General features: G+C 45.5%; 1 protein-coding gene across 1 annotated transcript in view; it reads right to left on the bottom strand.

The window, feature by feature from the left end:
* Positions 1-14915: 14915 nt before the first annotated feature.
* LOC1276544 (POU domain protein CF1A) overlaps positions 14916-15713 on the bottom strand; it is a 5175-nt gene continuing 4377 nt past the window's right edge. Inside the window, exon 1 of the mRNA XM_061644256.1 lies at positions 14916-15713. This exon is cut by the window's right edge and continues 4377 nt beyond it. The gene's annotated coding sequence lies outside the window, so the exon portion shown is untranslated.

Consider the following 15713-nt stretch of genomic DNA (forward strand, 5'->3'; position numbering starts at 1 on the left):
GGGAGGCAGCAAAGAAAAGCGGGACCCTATAGAATTTTGCCTCCGGGGTTGGAATTTTTGAGGCGAGCAATTCTAACTGTTCTTCGGCGCACTGGGCGATAGGGCAAGGGCAGCAAACACAGTTCCCCCCGTGTGCCTCTCGTCAAGGGCAAAACGGACAACGCACAGTGTTTCTGCGTGTGTGTGTGTGTACGTGTGCGTGCAGGAATGGAATTGGCAAATGATACGATGCACACCTGAAGAAGAACGAAACAAAAGATTCAGCTTCACTTTCGCTTTTTGAAGAGTTTTGAAGAGCATTTGAAGAAATAGTTGACCATGAAATGTTGCCCAACTGTCAAATCAAAACTTTCCTTCCCTTGATGGACAATGCAGCAGTTAAGCTGTCAAAATCTCTTGATCTTTTACGATTGTTTTTACTAGGTGCGTTTATAAACTCCCCTACCACTACTTCAATCACGGGAAGGAAGCAATTACATCACTTCTCGGAAATTAATTCAAAATCAACGAAAATAATAAATCACACAACAGCCCCCCCTTTGTTTGCATACAGGGTGGTCCCACCCAAGAGCCGTAGGTCCGATCGAACCCACTCCCACACACGTACACGTGCAATATAGCCCCCGCCACTGCCGGTTTGTCGGGTGGCTTTTTAAAGCTTATCGTGCACACGCAACAGATAGTGCACTCGTAATCTCGTAAACCCACCCAGCTGCACAGATTCGTGGGCTCCATTTAGCTGTCCATCATGCATGCAAATGGGGCACAACCTTGCACTTGCAGGGCAAGCGGAACTCGTTGTTCCAGTGTTTTGTGTGGCCGGTCAGGCCCCGTCCAAAACCGGCCCGTGGAAAAAAAGGACGATCGCGGATCAGTTTGTGTATTTTATTCATTTTTTTCCATTTTGTTCTATTTGCGCAAATGTTAATTATTCTTTGCGTCGTTGTCTTGCTGCCATTGATTGATCAATAAAAAACAACAAATACAGCTTGCGCACTTCCTTCCCAAGCCTCCCAGTACCTTAGCATGGGGTTTTGCGGGGTTTTGCGTACAACTATATCCAACCCAAATTGGATTCAAGCGTGCTGTATCTAGGGCTAGACGTTTTGCACAATAAAATCTCTCTTCACCTTGAGACTTTTAACGAGCATCGCGATAAGCCAGAACACCCGGAAAGATGATCGTCGAACCACGGCGTGCGTTTACAAATAACGACTTGATTAAGCTCCATGCTTCCAACCCCACGTCTCGGCAGTATCGGCCAACGTCTTCGGCATCAAATCGATCCAGTTCCAGGCTGGAGAGGATTTTGTGGCCCCGTAGGGGCTATAAATTATATAATTACCAATAAAATTCGGTTTTATTTCGCTGCGTACCTTTCAACGAACTGCTTCTTTAGGTGAATTTATAAGGAAAACATGTTTGTGTGTGTCTGTGTTTTAAAGAAGGAAGATCTTCCTATATTAGACCCCGTTTCTATGATTTAAATCAGCATTTAATTTGCTATCTATTAAAGCCCATCGCAGTTTCTCAGGGGGGGGGGGGGATACAAATTCACTTACGATCAAATTTCCGGCAAATGCAAATGCAGACCCCACGGGGATCGATCGATCGAAAATTCATCACCAAAACGGCGCTTTCAACAGCATCTGGCGCTCGTGGCATCATTAAAAGACGGGCCCACAAAGACGGTTCCGCTTGCCGGTGATGAAAACGAGTGATTAAGATTTTATACTACATTTCCGCCGTACAAACCACAAACACGCGCGCGGGCGCACGTTAAGCGACGAACCCCAAAAACACGATTGTGCAAATTGCATACACAAACACACACACACACACACACACACACACACACACACACACACACACACACAGAGGAGATAGAAATAAAAGGCTTCATTTTTGGTTTATTTTCTGTGTGTATGTGAAAAACAACAAGTTTACAATCAATCAATGAACATTTGGAAAGAATGAAGAGATGAAGACAACAGCAACAACAACAACAATAGCAAAAGGCTTTAACTTTATGATCATATTCAACACCTAATTTACATGTACGTGCAGATTTGGGGTTTCCTCTTTTTATCAACATTTTTTTTTTTGTTAGCAATCAGCACTGGCTGAAGTGCTGATTAGCACTTTGTGTTTTTTTTTTCTTTCTGCATGCTATTTGGATAATTCACACGCGAAACTTCGCGCTGTTTGCGCTCTCGCGGGCAGCTATTAATTTCTAATCAATCGCTCATATTCTAGCCTCGCTGGCGCTGGCGGTTTATACACGGCGCTAAAGTGCTTCATTAGAGAGCTTCGGAAAGATGTATTACGGAAGATTTGGAAGCGATAAAAGAACCCTCCCGTGTGTGGTAGACAATGTTACAACAGGTGTATGTGTGTGTATCTCATCGGTTAGGCAGTGTCTTTACCTACCAAGAATTGCACCATTGGTATCGTTATTTACCGGTCCCTAAGCCTTAATGTTGAAGCTCCAGCTAGCATCGATATTCGTCCTCCGTCAGCACAACCATTGCACAAGCGCGATGCGCAGTTACGAAACGTTACACACGAGCCACCCATTAACCACCACCGACGTCATTCGTCGTGATTCGTCCTCGTGCGCATAGTCCCCGCAAAGACCACCGAAATCCGAAAGAAAAACCGGACCAAACAAACACCAAGCACAAACCCATTTCCCACGTCCGTACCGGGCCCGAACCAATCAACCAGATGGACGCAAAAGCTTTATCAGCATCTTATGACCCCATTAGCCTTTTTTTTTTGGTGCGTCTCTCCTCAGTTTGCACTGGCCACAGTGGAACAGTTTTTACGCGTTGTTGATATCGCCATATATCGTTCAGCCGCACTGTCACAGAGGACAGCGGACGGGTTAAGCGACCCTCGCAGGCTACGCAAGGCAGGTGTCTTTGGTGTGTGCGCACGATGATGATGGCGCAAGAAGATGCCCCCGCGAAGAAAGTCCTCCAGAGGGCGGTGATGGTGGTGGTGGTGGTCGGTCGACTAGAGAAAAAGATGGCACTAGGAGTCAACCGAAACTTAATAAAAAAAAACGCTTTTAGTTAATATAAATCGAACTTGAAACGAACGGGGGCCCCACAGGGATGGTAAAGACGCGGCAAGACGTGAAATGAAACCTGTTCCACGCGTTCCAAACGAAAGCGTCTTCTCGAACAACAGCAACAACACACAGTGCCCACACTCTAGAGCCCAGTTTGTCTTGCGCAAACGCTACCCGGCCGATCGAGTAGTGATGATCGGTTTCGAAATTTTCGGGATAGCCCGCTATCAATTTTCAACATTCCTTTTAGAAACAAACCCCTTCTGCCGCCCCATTACCCCGGTTTTGGGCCGTACAGTTCTTCGGTCCCATTTCATCGCTTGCTTCTACACCATCATCACGAAGCAGCGAAGGGAGCGCGAAGTAGAAGCGGACACATTTTAATTGACACACTGTGTCCACTTAGGGCTCGCAGCAGCGCGATGCCATCATTTCTTGGAGGATGGAGTTATAGGGAATAGGAGACTCGCAGAAATATTCTGAATATTTCACATCTAGGACACAATGATGCTATTTTAGGACTTTGTAAGTGCTCCACTGGAAGATCTCTTACAGCTTTAGGGACTTTTAGGACGCAATTTGTACGACTTCAGGATTGTTACCCAAAAAGACTCATCGAGCTGTACACAGTTCCCTAGTACTCCCTCTCTCTCTCTCTCTCCGATGATCGTGGAGCAATTCTTCCCATTCCATGTTGATAAATGCCACTCGGAGAGATGCTTTTGTTCCCTGGTTGACCCCTTCTAGGGTGTCCCGGGTGCTCTCCAGACCAGCTGGACATTCGAACTGCTCGTAGCAGCACCCCTTTGTTAACGGCTACCAACAGAAGAAAAAAAAACTGTCAACCCATAACCGGAACCGTTTGTCGTCCGAAAGCATCGCTGTGTCGCTAGCAAGGGAATGAGGTCTCGCTAAAGCTGAAGATAGATAAGAAAGAATAAGAAAACAAAAGCAGCAGAAATGCGTACCACAGCGGATCGCGCGAGCGAGCGAGCGAGCGAGGAACCTCCAAGCACAACGCGCAGCACACAAAAGGCAGCTATAATATACAAAAATACAACCTGATCAACTGGTTAGAGAGACACACACACACACACCCCAAAAAAGCCTATCCGAAAATTTATGACCATATTTCGGTTTTGCTTCGTTTGTTACGCCGTTTGCCGGACAGTTGAGACACACGGGGCTTGAAGATGGGAATACCATCAGCTAGGGGTCACGCTATATAGGAGAAAGAGCGCAGGGATGAGAGAGCGGGACTGGGTCTAAACTGTAGAAGCAGAGGGCTTCTTACGATCCTAGCTGAAAGGGTGTCCGACGGACGGACAGGTGGCTAGGAACTTTGCTTCTGAAAGAGCAATCATCTCCAAACGAAACGAACTTATATTCCTTGAGTTTGGAGTGTTGATTTCAATTTTGATGCCAAAAATCGAAGCAAATTCGCCTTTTATTAGTCCACAAATTAAGCACAATGCACCAATCTTCAACCAACAATTTCATCTTTGGGTCATAAAAATCCCACCCCCTTCGAAACCTCGATTTGTATATCTCGAGTCACCTGTGGAATGTTCCCCCTGGTGTCCCTTCTTTCCACACCCCATCTTCAAAATGCAAAAGATGCTTCCAAGGCAGATTCGTTGGGAGGCTCTTTCGTGCTTAGAACGGCGCTGCCATCCCTCGTTTGTTTTTCTCTCTAAGCTTTTCTCCTCTCCCCACCTTCCCCCCCGTTGTATTCCCATTGTTTCATCGAGGTACATTGGGAAGGTTTATTTTTTATGGACACATTTCTGTGTGTGCTTGTGGCGTTTGATATTCGTAAAATTATTGTGACAAAATATTTGTTACCAGTCCCGTCCTCCCTCCATGAGCCGTGAGGAAACAACCGGTAAACCCGATACGCTCTCCTACAACAAACCGTTGGCACGGGTTGCCACTCTGGCACACACACGCACACAGCAACACGTACGTCACCTCTATACTGTCCGGGGGTTGGGAGTACGCAATTAATACCGCCAGTTTATTGCTCATTAACGGGACGATATCAAGCTTGGGCCTTAGGTAATTTTTTACGTTTGCTTTGTTTTATGAACCTGTGAACCTGCGTGTGTGTATGTACCAAATTCACCCCGAGCTCAAACGATATGTTGCCTGTTTCTTGCCTTTGATTCCCGTGGGCCTAGCTCTCCGCTACCACGCTATCTATGCCGAGAGTGTGCTTGGCCGACGGGAACGGTTGCCTACTTTTGACTTCGCTCTTCGGACGTTTCAATGTGCTTTTTTTGCTTTTTATTCGTTTTTTTGTATTTTTGGTTGGTGTGTGGAAAATAGCGATCAAAAACAGTGTATCGTAAACGGGGAAATGCCGTGCCGATGTGCAATTCCTCCAGCTCCACCAATCTCATCCTGCGCGCGTAATCTAAACTATTTCCGCCCCACTATTTCAGACGGAGGTTGTGGTACGACAAACGGCGCCACTTTTTCGCCACGATCGAACTCAAACACCAAGCAAACACCAAGAAAGAAAGTAAGACCTACAGAAAGCTCTAAAGTACTTTAAAAAAAGCTCTTTGGAAACAAAAGTATACATTAAATACATTATAAAGGAAATATCCTTTTTCCTATGGATAGAACAGTCCTCCCTGTTTAAAGTTCTGAACCACAACTTTACCCTAACTTTGCCTCTCATTTTTATTTATTTGCATCATTAATTTTGCACCCCCAAACCCTCTGTGAACGACTACTCTTTTAGCGCCGCGCATAATTGTCATGCTCGAATGGCTTCGTGACATTGGGCGATTTTTCGCCCGCCTTTTTGCACATCCCAAACAACACATCGGGCGCCAATCGCAATGACCCAAACAAAAGGGGGAGCCATCGATTTCACAGTCACCGGTGATTCCAGCGAATTGATTAAGACATAAGGTTTGTCCCTCCTACCCTGGTCGGGAATATGGGAGCGCCCCAAAATTTCCAATGTCACTCACAGTGGACACAGTGGAGGAGTGTGCATTTTGGCGCTTCCGTGTCCACATCGCCGCAGCAAAATTACAAAAAAAGCGAACTAAAAAAGCGTGCTCGCCGTACATTAACTACTCGTGTGCACGATTCTCGCGGACCCGATCCTTCCAAACCCCAAGGGGCGAGAAGATAAGGCCACTATACAGTAGTCCGGCCCGGCAAGAATCGGTTGCTTGTTTTCGTGGTGTAAATTGGAACTTCTCGCCCGGTAGGAGCGTGCTGTGCACTCACGGCCACCGCTTGTAGCATGATCAGGCCACGGCACGATGCCCCGAGATACTCCGCTCTTACCAGAAGCCCCATGCTTTACGGCAAGGTCATGATTTTAAACTGTGTCCCAAAAATGCTGCTCACAAAAAGAAAAAAAAAACAGCTTCCCATAAATATTGAAACGATTTGCGGGGTTTTACTGTCCCCAGTCGCACAAAACAAAATAGATATCCCACTGATTAAACATAATAACCGCCAGAATCTCAACGCAAGCTAAGCTTCTGCTCATCGCCTACACAGATCGACGGGCGCATTCCGGCGAAGCGATCAACACCACAATCAACAGCAACAGCAATCTGCCAACCAACACAAATCCCCCCAACGTCCTAATCCCGCCTTTCTTCACACTTTGAAGAGTTTGCGCCAACAACAACAAAAAGAAAAAGAAAAACACTCTGAAAACTGGATTAAAACATGCTCACTGCAACCGTCACCGGGATCCCTTGAAAGAAATCCCGCGGCTCTCACCACTCAACATTTCTTCCTTCGGGTGGGAAGATGTTGCAACGATTCAATTTCCGGCGACCGTTCTCGGTTGGATTTCAGTCTGTGTTTTAATTTAGCAAAGCCTTAGCGAAATCGGCACTCCAAAAAAAAATAACACAGCAACAGACACACACACACACACAGAGACACAAGGACACACTTAATGGCCCTTTCCTTAACATTCCTGGCGAGCGCTTTCTGTGTTTTTAACGCCCACACCATCCCGAACTGGACCGTCTTCTTGCGTGCGAATTACTGTCCACTCGGGAAGAGTGAGAGAGAGATGCAGGAGGGAGAAGGAGGCGCTGAGAGTAAGAACGCCAACGCAACGAAAGAACGAACGAACCGACGTGCTTCCGGTTGTGTGTGTGTGTAAGGGGACGGGGCGCGGGCTCATAACGTAAAATGGAATAAAGATTTTAAAGCCTCGATTAAGACATTTTCAGATGCGACCACGAACAGTCGTCGGCAGATTGGTAAGAGACAGATTGCAGGAGACGGTGCAGGCACGAGTGAGGGTGTCGTTCGTGCAATGAAAATAATTCGAATTTTATTTCCCTCCCCCGCAATGAAAATCAAGCCCGAGCTCCATCCAACTGCTGTGAGTGTGGATGTGTTTTACGTTTCAGGCGCTTTTTATTTAATGCACCGCAGGTTAAGCTTTTTGCCTTATGTCATCGTTCGAAGCATAAGCATCAGAGTCATTACACTTTAAAGTCTCACGTTGGGAGATTATTCGAGCGCTTTAAGATTCGCCGGAGAACGCTTTAGATAAGCGCGGCATATAGGAAGGAATTTGAAGTCAGTTTGATGTAGCGTTTCCCAATCAAAGAGAAGATTTTGTCCAATATTAGACAGATTTTGAGCTTCCAAGGTCTCTATCTCTCTGTCTCTTTCATACCCTTCCAGAGATGATCTTGAATCATCAAAACATCAGTTATAAGCAAAAACAGAGGACAGTAGCCTACTACGTCGAAATGCTACTACCTGTCAAGTTAAATCATATCAACGAAAGGTGTTCAAAAATCAGAACTCACTTACCCTCTAACGGCGAACCGTTGTTTATCAGCTCCGACGCAGAAGGACTCAAACCGAGTTAAAGTCAGCCATTTCAGCGTTTCAGCTGCTCGATTCCCGTACACTCCTCTCTTCCCGCGCCGGTGCGTTCCTGAGCTCCCGTGTGGAATGTCATTGAAACGATGTGTGCGTGCGTGTGTGTGTGGATAGCACCGAAGAGCCGTCCCAGGATGAAGGCCACCGATCTCCGCTCCTGAATGTGTCATCCTAGCACAATGTTGGCTGCTGTCGGTGATGGTGTCACGCCGGTGTGGAAATTGCTGGCTGTACGCGAACGCCGTGGTGCGTGTTTAATCGCACACGGACATCTTGCCATCTCTTGCAGCACACGGGTACGCACTTCGCTGGTCCGCTTCTTCTTCTTCACGAACGTCCCTCAGAAGCTCTCCCTCTCGCTCTGGCTCTGTTCTAACAGCATAGCCGTCTAGGATCCCTCCGGTCTCTCTCTGCTTTCTGCACCACGAAAGTCGACGGGTCTACGCCAAAAAGATGGCTGCTGCTGCTGCTGCTGATTCTGCTGCTCGATACACAAAAGTACAAGAAAAAATAAGAAACACAACCCACTACCACCATCACTGCTCCCAGCAGTCCTCCCCCTTGCAGAAACAGTCGTTGACTTTGTGCAAAAACCTCGACAACAATGACGAGCATTAGTGTTGTGTGCCCCGTACGACGGCACGGACGGACGAACAGCGGCAAAACCACCAGCGACACAGTCCGCCCTTCCGCCTTTCGCCAGTGTGGTTCGTGAAAACAGACAGATTCTGGTACGGTGCCCCGGGAAGAGGGGCAGGCCAAGCAACAAAAAGCCGGGCGAAAATTGAAATGCGAAACACAGGAATCTCCGATGGCACGTCGTCGTCCGCGTCGTCGTCGTCGTCGTGGCACACTTGGATCGTTTCATTGCCTCGCGAACTTTTGCGAATGATGAACTTCTCGCTTCAACCAAACCCACGCACAGGACCAGGAAGAAGACGTGGCATGGGAAGGAATGATACGGGGGACACAAAAATGTGGTGTGTCTAGCTTTGGAATGGCGCGCGCGCGGTGACACACCACCAGATATGATATCGGGAAGACTTTTCCAAAGAGAGCATCATAGCGGGGAGAGCTAGGAGCAGTGAAATACGATTACGAAGACATCAAAACCGGAAGAAGTCAGCGTTCTTTCCGGGCAACTTTCTGCTAGATTGGCAAACCAAACCGATGCTTCTCCGTTGTGTCACACGCTGCCATTCGCCTTCGCCTGTGGTCTACGCCATCACTTCTTCCGAGCTTCTTCCGCCTGCTGTGTGGAATCCATTTTCTTATTGCTCTGTGTGCCCTCTTTATGTGTCTGCGGGCTATCCACGGTGCAAACTTTGACGTTGACTCGTAATCAATACAACAAAAACAAGGTACCGAAAAAAAGCAAAACAATTCCTAATGGCGGCCGGAAGAGCGCGCCAAAAGATTTCACCGAAAACAACCCGGAAAACGGACCGAAATTGTGCCGTAATATCACTTACCCGGAAAAATGCGATGGCGCTTGCTCCCTCTCTCTCTCTCTCTCTCTCTCGCTCTTTCATTCTTTCAGTCTTCACTTTGAATGCGCCACCCGTGAGTGGGGATGGTGGGATGGGTGGATGGCAAATGGCGTCCTGGATTGTCACAGTCACCGGGGCATAACATCCTGCTCCGTACTCCACGGTACGATTTCTCCAAACACGCGCGCACACACACACACATACAAAGACGGACTTTTCACTGTTTACTACAGCTGGAAAACGCACACAAAAACGTCACGAATGTGCGCGCGCGATTCGCGAAACTCTCATCACCATGGCAACCACCAAAACCAACGCTCCCCCCCCCCCCCCCCCGCAACAACAACGCTCTACGGTGACGGTGATGAAGAATGGCCAAAAACCTAACCCCCCCCCCCCCTCTCTTCGGTGGCATTTTCCGGTGATTTTCGTTCCATTCCCTCCTCTCGATGGAGAGAAAAAAGAAAATATGAAATAAAAAACACAAATACCTTTTTTACTCGTCCCTTTGGTTTTGGAAATTTTTGGAGCGCCGGGAAAGTGTACTGTACACACACTACCACCAATAGAGGTGGCGGCCACAGGTTCGTCGCCACACACACTCTCTCTCTCTCATTCGTATTTCGTTGGTATCGTTTCGCGACAGCACGGTGTGGTGGCCCAAAGGAACGTTTTGTATATCCTGATGCTGCTGCTGCTGCTGCTACTGCTACACCTGTTCACGGGAGGCCTACTTGGTTTACTAGTCTGCGTGACTCTGTCCACGTGAAAATGGCTTTTTGCGTGAAAAGGATAGCGTTACGCTTTTCGCCTCTATGTGTGTGTGTGTGTTTATGCCCACAAGTTTCCGGCATGCAAAACAACAAGGTGCCGAGGGAAAACGGAAAAACGAACCACCCTCCTGGATGGAAAGGTTTCACAAATACAAACGTCCGCAAAATGGGTTCCAATACCCATGCCCCCCCTAACCGGCACAATGATTTTGGAACGTTGAGTTTCCCCCCCCCCCCCCCTTCTTTCCCTGTCTTCCTGTACCGTCTCCACTCGTTCGTTTGTCGAGGAGGGCAGCAACGTCAAAACCAGACGATACAAATCCTAGTAAAACCATCGCAAAACTGATGCTGCAAAAAAACCCGACGACAGGCGCAGGACAATAAAAGCACAAAACACCATGCCGCTGTGTTGGCAATTTGGGATGGTGAAAAAGGTGAAACAGGGAGCCCCCGTTCCAGCCTTCTGCGCTTCCCATCATCCCCAATCATCCCCAAACGCGACTCCAGTGGCAAAGTGCACAGCGCGGACAGACCCATGCTGGTGAGTTTTTGCTTCTGTTTTCATCATAAATATTTTAATACAATTCTTTTGCTTTGCTTTTTGCTTACCTTTTGCGTTTGGCAGTGTTGTATTTATATATAATATATTTTAATTACAATAGAAGAGCTCTTCACTCAACACGTTCTTATCGTCTTGAAGGGTTTTCATGTTTTGTTTTTAATTTTTCACACCTATATTGTTGTTTCATGTGTTTGTTTGTGTGTTTTTGTAAACTTTTGCATTACTTTTCACTACACTTTTTGCTGTTTAACCTTGTTTCATTATCACTTTCACTTGCATTGTTCGTGTTGGGCACTAAGTTCTTCCATTTACTTGTCTACTACAAGCTTTCAGCTCAGTTATACGACTTTCCATTCGAATTAAACCAATTGGAAAAGGTTTTTCCCACAATGACAACACATAATATTGATATGTAAACCGTTTATCAGATGTTCTAGCACTCATGTTACTCACTAAAAAAATCACTTTGCAATTGATTCTAATTTTACACTCAAAAGTTATACAACCAAGTGTCACTTAATCACGTTTTAAAGTTCTTATTTCGTATTGATTTACGTGCCCTTTTTCCCAAATCCAGTTTACCTTCCCCGAAAACCTTGTTTCTTTCTATCGTTATTTTATTTAATGAACAAATCACAGCGAAAACGAAACGAGAAAACGAAGAGAGAAAGGAACAAAAACTATACAAAATCTAATAAAAGGAAAAGACACTCATAGAACGGCGACACAAGCAAACCACGAAGCAAACAACGACACGAGAGTGAGATCGATCGAAAAAGAAAATACAAATCAAACAAATCAAAAAAAGAACAGCAGACAACAACAGACAAAAACGGGTGTTTTCTGATTTTTTTATATTTTCTGCAATAGATTATTTGTATTATTTCTTATACTTTGCGCGTCCTTTCCCCCCCCCCTCCACTTTCCCATTACGCGGTGATGGTGGCCGGGAGTTTTCCACCTCTTCTCCTTCTCCTCCTCCTCCTCCTTCTTTCCCTTTCACTCCCCCTCACCAACACTCAAAATTCATTTTTTCTACACTTATTTACACTGTTTTTTTTTTGTTCTTCGATTAACGCAAAATCGCACGCAAAAACCGGGAAGGAGTGGGTGTGGGGTGTGTGCAATTTTACTTTACGTTTTCTGTGTGTGTTTTGTTTTACTCTTGTTTTACGCTTTCATACACACACATCCACATCCACACACTCACTAATCCTTCGCCGCTAACGTACACGCGGGACACGCACACACTACTGTTAAAGGTATAAGATTTGCTTAGCTTTATCATTTTCATCATTATTTCATCATTCTACACTTAACGCTTAACGGTATATTCATGTATTTTGTTGTTTTTCGTTTTATTTCGTTTCTTTTTTTGTTTGTTTTACTTCTTTTCTTCCCTTTCTTCCTTCATTTCCACTTTCTTTGTAGTATTTTAACGTACTTTTATACCCTTGTTTTTCCTTTTGTGTTGGGGTGTGTGTGTGTTTCTTTTCTTATCTGTTTGTTATAAGTTTGGTTTTTTCTGTGTGCTATGTGTGATTTAATTTTTACCCCCAATTTTTTCTATTTCCCTTTCTCACACACACACACACACCGACCTACCAAATACTACTACTGCTACTATACCGTGTCCTTATTACACTAATATCCTTGTATTCATTCATTTGTAAACCACACCATGGAATGCATGAGAGGGAGCGGGGCTTGTATGACTCTCCGTGTGCTTGTGTGTGTGTGTTTTCTTGTTTTTGTTTTGCACTTTTGCAAATGCATTTTCAAACGCTTTGTTTGTTTAGTGTTTTTTTTTTTGTATTCATTCACGATCACTTCTCTCTTTCTCTCCTTTAACCTTTTCCATTCTAATTTGCATTTGTTTTTTTTATCTCTGTTGCGTTTTGTAAGGACACAAAACAAGACTTTCCTCCTTTTTTTTCCTTTTTTTAAGGACTTTCCTTCTTTTTTTACCATTTTGTTTCCCACTCCAGCTACATCCACCCAAAACGGGATGCCTTTTTCGATCTTTTTCGTTCAGAATGGTTCCGTTTCGATTGCTGTGGTGCAACAAATCTTTGTTTGTGTGTATGTATGTGTGGGTTCTCGAAATCGATATCCTTTTTGCAATGGAGGACTGTATGACTGTCGGTGTATCGTTATCGTATCGCTATTTTTTTTTTTTTCTGTTTATCGTATCGTGGCCCACTACTACAAATTACATAACAAGAAGAAGAAAGTGCCGAAGCAGAGATTAGTCAAAGAAGAAGACGAGGGGCTTTCTCCTGTACTGCACAAGGCTCCTGTTTTGTACACTGTTTAGGTCCATCGCATCGTTTTTTTTCGTCCCCTTGTCTACTAATTTTCTTATTGCACTAAACGCATTTACCCTGTCTTGATTTGCGCGCGAGAGTGTGTGTGTTTGAGTTCGAATTTTATTCAGTAGTCCTCGTTTTTTGTCGCTTTTTTCAATACAAAACAGAACAAAAAAGCCAAAGACCGAAAGTAAAGAGGAGCGAGACACCGGTAGCGGGGAGCTCTCAATAAATCAACATCAACGTTCGGTTCGATTGGCAGTGTGGCTATCCTTTTTGCTTTAATGGTTTTCTGTCGCTCTTTTGAAAACGGCTCCCAACATAAAGCCGCACAAACTCCTCCAGCTGCTTTTCGTGTGTTAAACCGTTCGATTAGCGCATCCTTTCTACAAACGAGCTTCTGTGTGCTACGGCGTCAGTGTGTGTGTGTTTCGCTGTGTGTGTTTGTATGTGTGCTTAAGATGTGCTTCTAATGAGCGGATGATATTGGTATACGAAATTGAGCCTCTGGTTTATATGTTTAACTTTACATTTTCACACACAAACACACACAGGCACAGCGACAAAACACACGACGACGCACTCAAACACACTCAAACAGCAAGCAAATCTTCTACCCTTTTGTGCTGTGAGTCAGATAGTAATTTTTTTTTTTCCTCCTCCCCCGGTAGGCAAATCCTATCACGGATCTTAATCGCATTCCACGCCATTTTTCAGTCGGGCCTACCACCAGTCCAGACCAAAAGCCAAGCCGGTCGGAAGCTGCAAGCCCAATGGCCGAACAAACAAATACGGCTTCCACACGGGCCGGGGCGTAAGGATCACGGGTCCGTCCGTCCTCGTCCGAAGGGGCAGAGCAAAGCCTGGGAAAGTCCCGCCATCCAGTGGCAATGATCCAGGGCACCGCGGGTAGATTTGGGAATTTCCTCCTTCCCGAATTGTTCTAATGCACACAGATCAGAAGATCGAAGCCGAGATCTCGCGTTCTCGCATCCACCCAAGCGCAAGCACAAGGTCACGGATAATCCACAGGAAATTCCCCCGCAAAAGGTGACAAAATTTTTCATAAAACAATTAGCCGGACGAGCCGGAATCGGTTTTCGGCTTTCCAGTGTGTTTGTTTGCAGCTGTGATTGTACCCGTGTGGGGTGGTTCCCCTTGGAATGGACGAACCAAACGGAGCCGAAGAGGTCCCTTGGTTTTAAACAACAACAAAAAAAAACTGTAAAAATTCACACATTTTACAGACACACAAAAAAAAGGGAACAAATTAGTGTGTTTCACGGCCGTTACATGTACCTCACTGGTAAAGAACCGTACAGCGCCTTGCCGGGTCCAATTGCCGACGGCAATACAAAACCCCGACGGGGTGGTGTGTGTGCTTGTCGTCAAGCGTGATGGGCCGGCGGTACTTTACATCACAATGCACCAAGAAAAAAAAGCACAATTTCCTTTGTCTAGTGGGAGCTTTTTAACGCACGTTTACTTACTTGTCGATCTAAGCCCCGAAGTCTAACCGATCACTGTTGGTGAGGAAGAGATTCGAACACACAGACACACACACACACATACACAATCGCTTCACCTTTAAACAGTCATCATCGATGTGATGTGTACTTTCGGACACTACGGAACACAGCAGAAGAAGAGCAGCAGTTTAGTAAACCGTTCCTGATAAGGATATCACCACACTCAAACTAACACCACGGACCAAAAAAAAAGAAGAAATCAAAGGGAAGCACCACCGAACGAACAGACACCGTAAGAGAAAGGAGTGAGAGAGAAAGTAAAAAGAAAACAATTCAAAAACAACGAATGTCATACTTTGGGGATTGGTTTTTTTAATATATCCACAGTTCTTGCTACACTTGCTCGCAGGCTCGCACGCAATTTGGGAGCTTGTAAGCTAAGGTTTTAATTCCTTCCTTTTTTTTTCTTTTCCTGTTCGCACAAAACAAACAATTAAACAAACAAAAAAACATTACTACACGCACTACCTAAAAACGAAGTAGGCCCCCGTTCTTCCGACTGAATTTCACCTAAATCTCAGTAAGCATTGTGCCTTTACTGTAACCATTCTGCGCACACAAACAACCCGCGAGAGATAGAGAGAGTGTTGAATGTGTCCTCCGTATCATTTTGTTTGCTTTTCTTACACAAAATCCGCATTTTCCCTATGTACAACGAGTTTCTCGATCTCGAGAACGCACACACACACACACACATGTATCAAAACTCATACACACACACGGACACAAGCACTTGTCAATCTGTCACTGTCATGAGAGGCTGGAATTTGGTTGGAGCTAACCACACTAACCCACGATTAATTAAGCCAACTTCGATCGCACTCTGACCGAACTTCACGTACATCTTCACTATCGTGTTTGTATCAGGTGTGTGTGTATGTGTGTGTGACTGTGTTTGTGTTAGAGGTGTGATCTGCTTCTGAAGATACACACACACACGCACAAGATCGCTCTTAGCTACTTAACATACCCTAAATCGTGTGTTGTGTTGTTTTAATATATTTGTATATATAGACGTACTACCCTAAAACGTAAGCTCCCGCCGAGAGCGAAAAAAAGGAGTGTTTGCGGCCTCCTCTTTTTTTTT

The sequence above is a fragment of the Anopheles gambiae genome, chromosome 2 (assembly GCF_943734735.2).
Source record: "Anopheles gambiae chromosome 2, idAnoGambNW_F1_1, whole genome shotgun sequence".
Taxonomy (NCBI): domain Eukaryota; kingdom Metazoa; phylum Arthropoda; class Insecta; order Diptera; family Culicidae; genus Anopheles; species Anopheles gambiae.